Source organism: Nicotiana tomentosiformis, chromosome 9 (assembly GCF_000390325.3).
Source record: "Nicotiana tomentosiformis chromosome 9, ASM39032v3, whole genome shotgun sequence".
Classification (NCBI taxonomy): domain Eukaryota; kingdom Viridiplantae; phylum Streptophyta; class Magnoliopsida; order Solanales; family Solanaceae; genus Nicotiana; species Nicotiana tomentosiformis.
The window spans coordinates 7,352,619-7,361,007 of NC_090820.1; positions in this window are offsets into that span (position 1 = coordinate 7,352,619).

Genomic DNA, 8,389 nt, shown 5'->3' on the forward strand with positions numbered 1-8,389 from the left:
AAACTTAAACAGGAATATCTTAATTAAATAAGCAATTATTCAAAATGAAATAAATTCCTCCAATATGCTTTGACCCAACCACAACGCATAAGTACTCGTCACCTCACATATACGTTGTCCCCGCATATTAAATCACATAGCAAATAGACAAATAAATCCTACTCCCTCAAGTCAAGGTTAATCACGACACTTACCTCGCTTTGCAACCAAATTCAAGATTTCAATAAACCTTTGCCTCGCGAATTCGTGTCTGAAATCCTCAAATCGTAGGAATTAATTCCATATGAATTTACTAATTTTTCGGATTAAAATCTGAAATTCATCTCAAAAATCAATAGTGGGGCCCACGTCTAGAATCTTAAAAAAACTTACGAAATCTAAAGAGATGAGTCCAACCATACAAAAATTATCAAATTCCGATGTCAAATGGACCTTCAAATCTTAAATTTTTTGTTTTTGAAAAGTTTTACAAATATTTCAATTTCTTCCATCTAAATCTGAAATAGATGATTAATATAGACATGGATTTATGAAATATAATCATTTTTGGTTATAGCACACTTACTCAATTCAAAGTCGTGAAAAATCCCTTTGGAATTGCCTAAATCCGTGATTGAAATGTCAAAAAATGAGAAAAATCTTAGACTCTTCGATTTATACACTGTCCAGGGATTTCCGCTTCTGCGGTCTCACTTCTGCGGAGCCAAATGCGTATCTGCGCTGCCTTCCGCTTATGCGATCGTAGAGTCCACTTCTGTGGACGCGCGGGTGTGTTCAAGGTTCTGCACCTACGGGTTTTTGCCCAGCTTGCCCAGGCAGCTTCTGCGAGGGATTTCTCGCTTCTGCAGCTAAGGCTTCGCAAAAGCGAAGGCACCAGAAGCAGCAAAATTCCAGTTTTTTTGCTTAAGTCCAATTTTTGATCCGTTAACCATCTGCAATCCACCCGAGGCCCCCGGGACCTCAACCAAATACACCAACAAGTCCTAAAACATCATACAAACTTAGTTGAGACCTCAAATTACATCAAACAAAGCTAAAACCACGAATCATACCCCAATTCAAGCTTAGGAACTTAAGAATTTTCAACTTCTACATTCGATGCCGAAACCTATCAAATCAAGTCCGATTGATCTCAAATTTTGCACACAAGTCATAAATGACATAACAGACCTATTCAAATTTTCAGAATCAGATTCCGACCCCGATATCAAAAGGTCAATTCCATGGTCAAACTTTGGAAATCTTTAGCCTTTAAATTTCTAGTTTCCGTTAATTGGCCATAACTTGAGTTAAGGACCTCCAAATTAGATTCCAGGTATACGCCAAAGTCCCAAATCATGATACGGACCTACCGAAACTATAAACACTTATCCGGGTTTGTTTTCTCAAAATGTTGACCAAGTCAACTCAGTTGAGTTTTAAGGTTCTATTTCACATTTTAATCCATTTTTCACATAAAAACTTTCCGAAAAATTATACGGATTACGCACGCAAGTTGAGGAATGATGAATAGTTCTATTTGAGGACTCAGAACATAGAAATAATTATTAAATTTAAAGATGACCTTTTGGGTCATCACATTCTCTACCTCTAAAATAAATATTCGTCCTCGAACGAAATTAGAAAAGTACCTGAGGTGGTAAAAAGATGTGGATATTTACTTCGCATGTCCAACTCGGACTCCCAGGTAGATGCTTCTACCGGCTGACCTCTTCATTGCACTCGAACTGATGGATAACTCTTAGACCTCAATTGTCGGACCTGCCGGGCTAGAATAGCTACCGGTTCCTCCTCATAAGTCAAATGCTTGTCCAATTGGACTAAGCTGAAATCTAACACATGGGACGGATCACCATGATATTTCCGGAGCATAGACACATGGAACACTGGATGAACCACTGATAAACTAGGTGGTAATACAAGCATGTAGGCTACTTCGCCTACCCTTTCAAGAATTTCGAAGGGTCCAATATACCTAGGGCTCAACTTTCCCTTCTTTCCCAACCTCATTACACCTTTCATATGTGAAACCCAGAGCAATACTCTTTCTTCAACCATGAATGCAACATCACGAACTTTACGGTCATCATAACTCTTTTGCCTAGACTGAGCTGTGCGAAGTCGATCCTAAATAATTTTGACTTTATCCAAGGCATCCTGTACTAAATCGGTACCTAACAACCGAGCCTCTCTAGGTTCAAACCAGCCAGTTGGCGCACGACACCGTATTCCGTATAATGCCTCATATAGAGCCATTTGAATACTCGACTGGTAGTAGTTATTATAGGCAAACTCCGCAAGTGGCAAGAACTGATCCCAAGAACCTCCAAAGTCTATAACATAAGCACGAAGCATATCTTCCAACATTTGATAATGCGCTCGGACTGTCCTTCTGTCTGTGGATGAAATGTTATACTCAACTCAACCTGTGTGCCTAACTCACGTTGTACAACCCTCCAAAAGTATGAGGTAAACTGCGCACCTCGATCTGAAATAATAGACACGGGCACACCATGAAGGCGGACAATCTCACGAATGTAAATTTCGGCTAACCGTTCTGAAGAATAGGTAACTGCCACTGGAATGAAATGTGCCGACCTGGTCAACCTGTCCATAATAACCCATATTGCGTCTAACTTTCTCTGAGTCCGTGGGAGTCCAACAACAAAATCCATAGTGATACGTTCCCACTTCCACTCAGGAATTTCTAACTTGTGAAGCAAACCACCAGGTCTCTGATACTCGTACTTGACTTGTTGACAATTTAGACATCGAGCTACATATGTAACTATATCCTTCTTCATTATTCTCCGCCAATAATGTTTCCATAAATCTTGATACATTTTGGCGGCACATGGATGAGTAGAATACTTGAAACTGTGTGCCTCCTCCAGAATTAATTCATAAAGCCCATCCACATTAGGCACACATATACGACCATGCATCCGTAGAACTCCATCTTCCCCCACAACAAGTTGTTTGGCACCACCGTGTCATACCGTGTCCTTAAGGACAAGAAAATGAGGATCATCATACTGTCGCTCTCTGATACGCTCATATAAAGAAGACCGAGCGACTGTGCAAGCTAGAACCTGATTGGGTTCTGAAACATCTAACCTCACGAACTGATTAGCCAATGTATGAACATCTGCAGCTAAGTCTCTCACCAACCGGAATATACGCAAGACTGCCCATACTCACAACCTTTCTACTCAAAGCATCGGCAACCACACTGGCCTTTCTGGGTGATACAAAATGGTGATATCATAGTCTTTCAACAACTCCAACCATCTTCTCTGCCTCAAATTGAGATCTTTTTGCCTGAACAAATACCGTAGGCTACGATGATCAGTGAATACCTCACACGAGACACCGCAAGTTAATGCCTCTAAATCTTCAGTGCATGGACAATGGGTACCAATTCTAAGTCATAGACACGATAATTCTTCTTGTGAACTTTCAACTGATGCGACACATATGTAATCACCCTGCCATCTTACATCAATACTGCACCAAGCCTAACGCGAGATGCATCACAATATACCGTATAAGATCCTAAACATGTGGGTAATACCAACACTGGCATTGTAGTCAAAGCGGTATTGAGCTTCTGAAAGCTCAACTCATACTCGTCTGATCATCTGAATGGGGCACCCTTCTGGGTTAATTTGGCCAGTGGGGATGCTATGGATGAAAACCCCTCCACAAACCGGCGATAACGACCTGCCAAACCCAGGAAACTCCGGATCTCTGTAGCTGAAGTAGGTCTAGGCCAATTCTGAACTGCCTCAATCTTCTTAGGATCCACTTTTATGCCTTCAGCCGATACTACATGCCCCAAAAAGGCAACTAAGTCTAACCAAAATTCATATTTTAAAATTTTAGCATATAACTGATTATTTTTCAAAGTCTGAAGCATAATCCGAAGATGTTGCTCATGCTCCTCTCGACTGCTGGAGTAAATCAAGATATCATCAATTAATACAACCACAAAAGAATCCAAATAGGGTTTGAACACTCGGATCATCAAATCCATAAAATATTGCTGGGGTATTTGTCAACCCAAATGACATCACTAGGAATTCGTAATGCCCATACTGAGTTTAAAAGGCTGTCTTAGGGACATCAGATGCCCTAATCTTCAACTGATGGTAACCAGACCTCAAATCAATCTTTGAAAGCACCTTGGCACCCTGAAGATGATCGAATAAGTCATCAATTCTTGGCAACAGCTACTTGTTCTTGATAGTGGCCTTGTTCAACTGCCAATAATCTATACACATTCGCATTGAACCATCTTTCTTCTTTACCAATAAAACTGGTGCACCCCAGGGTGATATGCTAGGTCTAATGAATCCCTAGTCAAGTAAGTCTTGTAACTGCTCCTTCAATTCTTTTAACTCCAGCAGGGCCATACGGTATGGTGGGATATAAATGGGCTGAGTGCCCGGAGCTAAATCAATACAGAAGTCAATATCTCTGTCGGGTGGCATCCCTGACAGATCTGCAGGAAATATATTTGGAGATTCACGGACAACTGGAACTGAATCCATAAAAGGAACTTCCGTGCTGGGATCTCGAATATAAGCCAAATAAGCTAGACACCTCTTCTCGACCATACGCTGAGCTTTCACATAAGAGATAACCTTGCCGATAGAATGACCAAGAGTCCCTTTCCACTCTAGTTGAGGTAACCCCGGCATGGCTAAGGTCACCATGCATGACAATCCAATATAGTATGATAAGGTGCCAGCCAATCCAAACCCAAGATGACATCAAAATCTACCATGTCAATAGTAGAAGATCCACGCTAGTCTCGAGACTCCCAATAGTAACTATACATAAATGATAGACATGATCTACCACAACAAAATCTCCCACCGGTGTGGACACACAAATAAAAGCACTCAGAGAATCACGAGGCACAACTAGATATGAAGCAAAATAGGAGGACACATAAGAATAAGTAGATCCTCGATCAAACAGAACTGAAGCATCTCTATGGCAAACTGGAACAATATATGTGATCACTGCATCGGATGACTCGGCCTCAGGCCTAACTGGAAAAGCATAAAATCAGGGATAGGCCCCACCACTCTAAATCGGGACTCTGGGACGGCCTCTAAGGGGCTGGTCTCCACCTCTAACGGCCTTACCTCCACCTCTAGTTGGCTAAACCCTGCCCCAAGCTAGCTGGGCGGGTGACGGAACAACTGGTGCTGGAATCATAGCACGGGAACCCCGTTGCTGTGAACTGCCCGATGCTCGAGGGAAAAATCTAGCAATGTGTCTCGGATCACCACAAGTATAACAGGTCTTCGACTGTTATGACTGCTGACCCTGGAACTGGCCATGTCGACCTGGATAACCACTATGATGACTCCGGATCGGAGGGCATTAATAGGAGTTGGCGGTGCACTGTAAGCTAGCTGGTCGGAATGAGACACGTAAGGGTCGTGACCACCCGAAGCACTGTGGGATGTATGGAGCGTTGAATGAAACGGCCTGGGAGGATGGCCTCTACCAAAATTACCCATGCCTCCAGACAAGGCACCACTGAACCCACAGAACTGATGAGGCCTCTTATCAGACCCCTGTCATCTCTCCTGTGCAAGAACCATCTTGATCCTCCCCGCAACATTACCAGCTGCCTGAAAGGAAATCTCACTTCTGGTCTCCTTGTCCATCTGTAGCCTGATAGGGTGAGTGAGTCCCTCAATAAACCTCATCACTCTCTCTCCCTCAGTAGGTAGTAAAAGGAGAGCATGACGAGCTAAATCCACAAAACGGGTCTCGTACTAAGTAACAATCATGGTCCCCTACTGTAGATGCTCAAATTGCGTGCGGTAATCCTCTCTCAATGTGATAGGGAGGAACTTCTCTAGAAATAGCCGTGAGAAATGGTCCCAGGTCAATGCAGGCGATCCAACTTGTATGTTCAACGTATAATCTCTCCACCACTTCTTGGCGGAACCCGTCATTTGAAATACAGCAAAATCGACCCCACTGGTCTCAACTATACCCATGTTCCGTAATACCTCATGGCAGTGGTCAAGATAATTATGTGGGTCCTCAGAAGGGGTACCACTGAAGTGAACTAGAAAGAGCTTAGTAAACTTGTCCAACCTCAATAAATCCTCAGAATACATGACGAGCCTATTACCGGCCTGCACTGCAACTACTGGCTGAACTACCCCAACTGGCGGGGCTGCTGGAGCCTGATATTGGGGAGCCATCTGCTTCAGAGAGGGAGTAGTGAGAGTTTGTGCTCCTCCCCCAGCCTGTGAGACCACTGGTGCCACTGTAAATGTACCATTATGGGCCACGTGCTCCATAAGACTCGCCAAATAGACTAGAGCGTCCTGAAGCACTGGAGTAGCTATGAATCCTTCTGGGACCTGGACTGGTATAACAGGTACGATCTGAGCTGGAACCTCTGCTTCCAAATCCACCCAGGTTCTACAACAGGTGCTGTTGCTCGAGCTCTAGACTGAGCTTTACCTCTGCCTCAGCCTCGGCCTCTAGCACGACCTCGGCCTCGACCTCTACCCCTGGTCATAGTTTCCACCGGGGGCTCTGGTCCCTGTCCATCGGTAGATGTATTACGTGTTCTCACTATCTGCAAGAGAATAAGAATAGAATGATTCAATCATCGATGATAGAATAAGATCACACGACAGAATAAGAAAGAAGTGATATTGTTACTAAACTTCATAGCCTCTGAAAGATGAGTACAGACGTCTCCGTACTGATCCTTCAGACTCTACTACGCTTGCTCGTGACTCGTGAGACCTAAGTAGCCTAGGGCTTTGATACCAACTGTCACGACCTGAAATTCTCACCTTCAGGAAGATGATGACGCCTAATATTTTACTTGCTAGGCAAGCCAACATTAAAATAATCTTAACCATTTTAAGCAAATTAAATTAAATAGAAGTCAATTACTGAAATAAAGTGCGGAAGACCATAACTACCGAATCATCACAATACATCCCCAAATCTGGTGTCACAAGTGCACGAGCTACTAGAATAATACAAATAAAGGTCTGAATAAAATTCAAGCGGTTTGAAACATAATACACAACTAAGATAAGATAGAAGGGGACTTCAGAACTGCAGACGTTGTGCAGTTATACCTCAAGTCTCCTCTAAGTAGCTGAATCCGAGCAAGCCTATGGTACGCCGCTGGGACCAACTCCAAAATTTACACAAGAAGTACAGAGTGTAGTATGAGTACAACCGACCCCATGTACTCTGTAAGTGTCGAGCCTAACCTCGACGAAGTAGTGACGAGGCTATGACAAGACACGTACGTAAATAACCTATACAAGTATATACAAATACGAAACAACTATAATACAATAAATAACAATTTATAAATTTGGGAGGGAACATGCGAAGGGGAATGATATAGAAATTTCAGCAGGAGAAGTGTCATGTAGCAGCCAATTAATTCATCAACAATAAAATGAGGAACTGATAATATAAAAATGGCACGGCACCACCCTTCGTGCTTTTACTCTCATTCCTCCCATAATTTGATACATAAATAGTAATAATTGGCACGTCATCACCCTTCATGCTTTAACTCTCTTTTGGCACGGCATCACCCTTCGTACTTTAACACTCTTTTGGCACGGCATCACCCTTCGTGCTTTAACTCTCTTTTGGCACGACATCACCCTTCGTGCTTTTACACTCTCTCAAAATTGCACGGCATCACTCTTCATGCTTTTACACTAAAAAATGATACGGCAACATCCTTCGTGCTTTTACACTCTTTCTCACCATGACAATGATAGTATAAATAATAAAACTGGCACGACATCACCCTTCGTGCTTTTACACTCTTTCTCACCATATTCAACACTAATTAAATCAATAAAAATTTCATGAATAATGGTCAAATAGTCAATAATAAACTTAAACAAGAATATCTTAATTAAATAAGTAATTATTCAAAATGAAATAAATTCCTCCAACATGCTTTAACCCAACTACAATGCATAAGTATTCGTCACCTCACATATATGTTGTACCCGCATATTAAACTATGTAGCAAATAGACAAATAAATCCTACTCCCTCAAGTCAAGGTTAACCACGACACTTATCTCGCTTTGCAACCAAATTCAAGATTCCAATAAACCTTTGCCTTGCGAATTCGTGTCCGAAATCCTCAAATCTAGTCATAAATAATTCAATATACTCAATACAAATCGTAGGAATTAATTTCATATGGATTTACTAATTTTTCGGATTAAAATCCAAAATTCATCTAAAACATTAACAGTGGGGGGCCACGTCTAGAATCTTAAAAAGATTTACGAAATCCAAACCGAGACGAGTCCAACCATAAAAAATTATCAAATTCCGATGTCAAATAGACC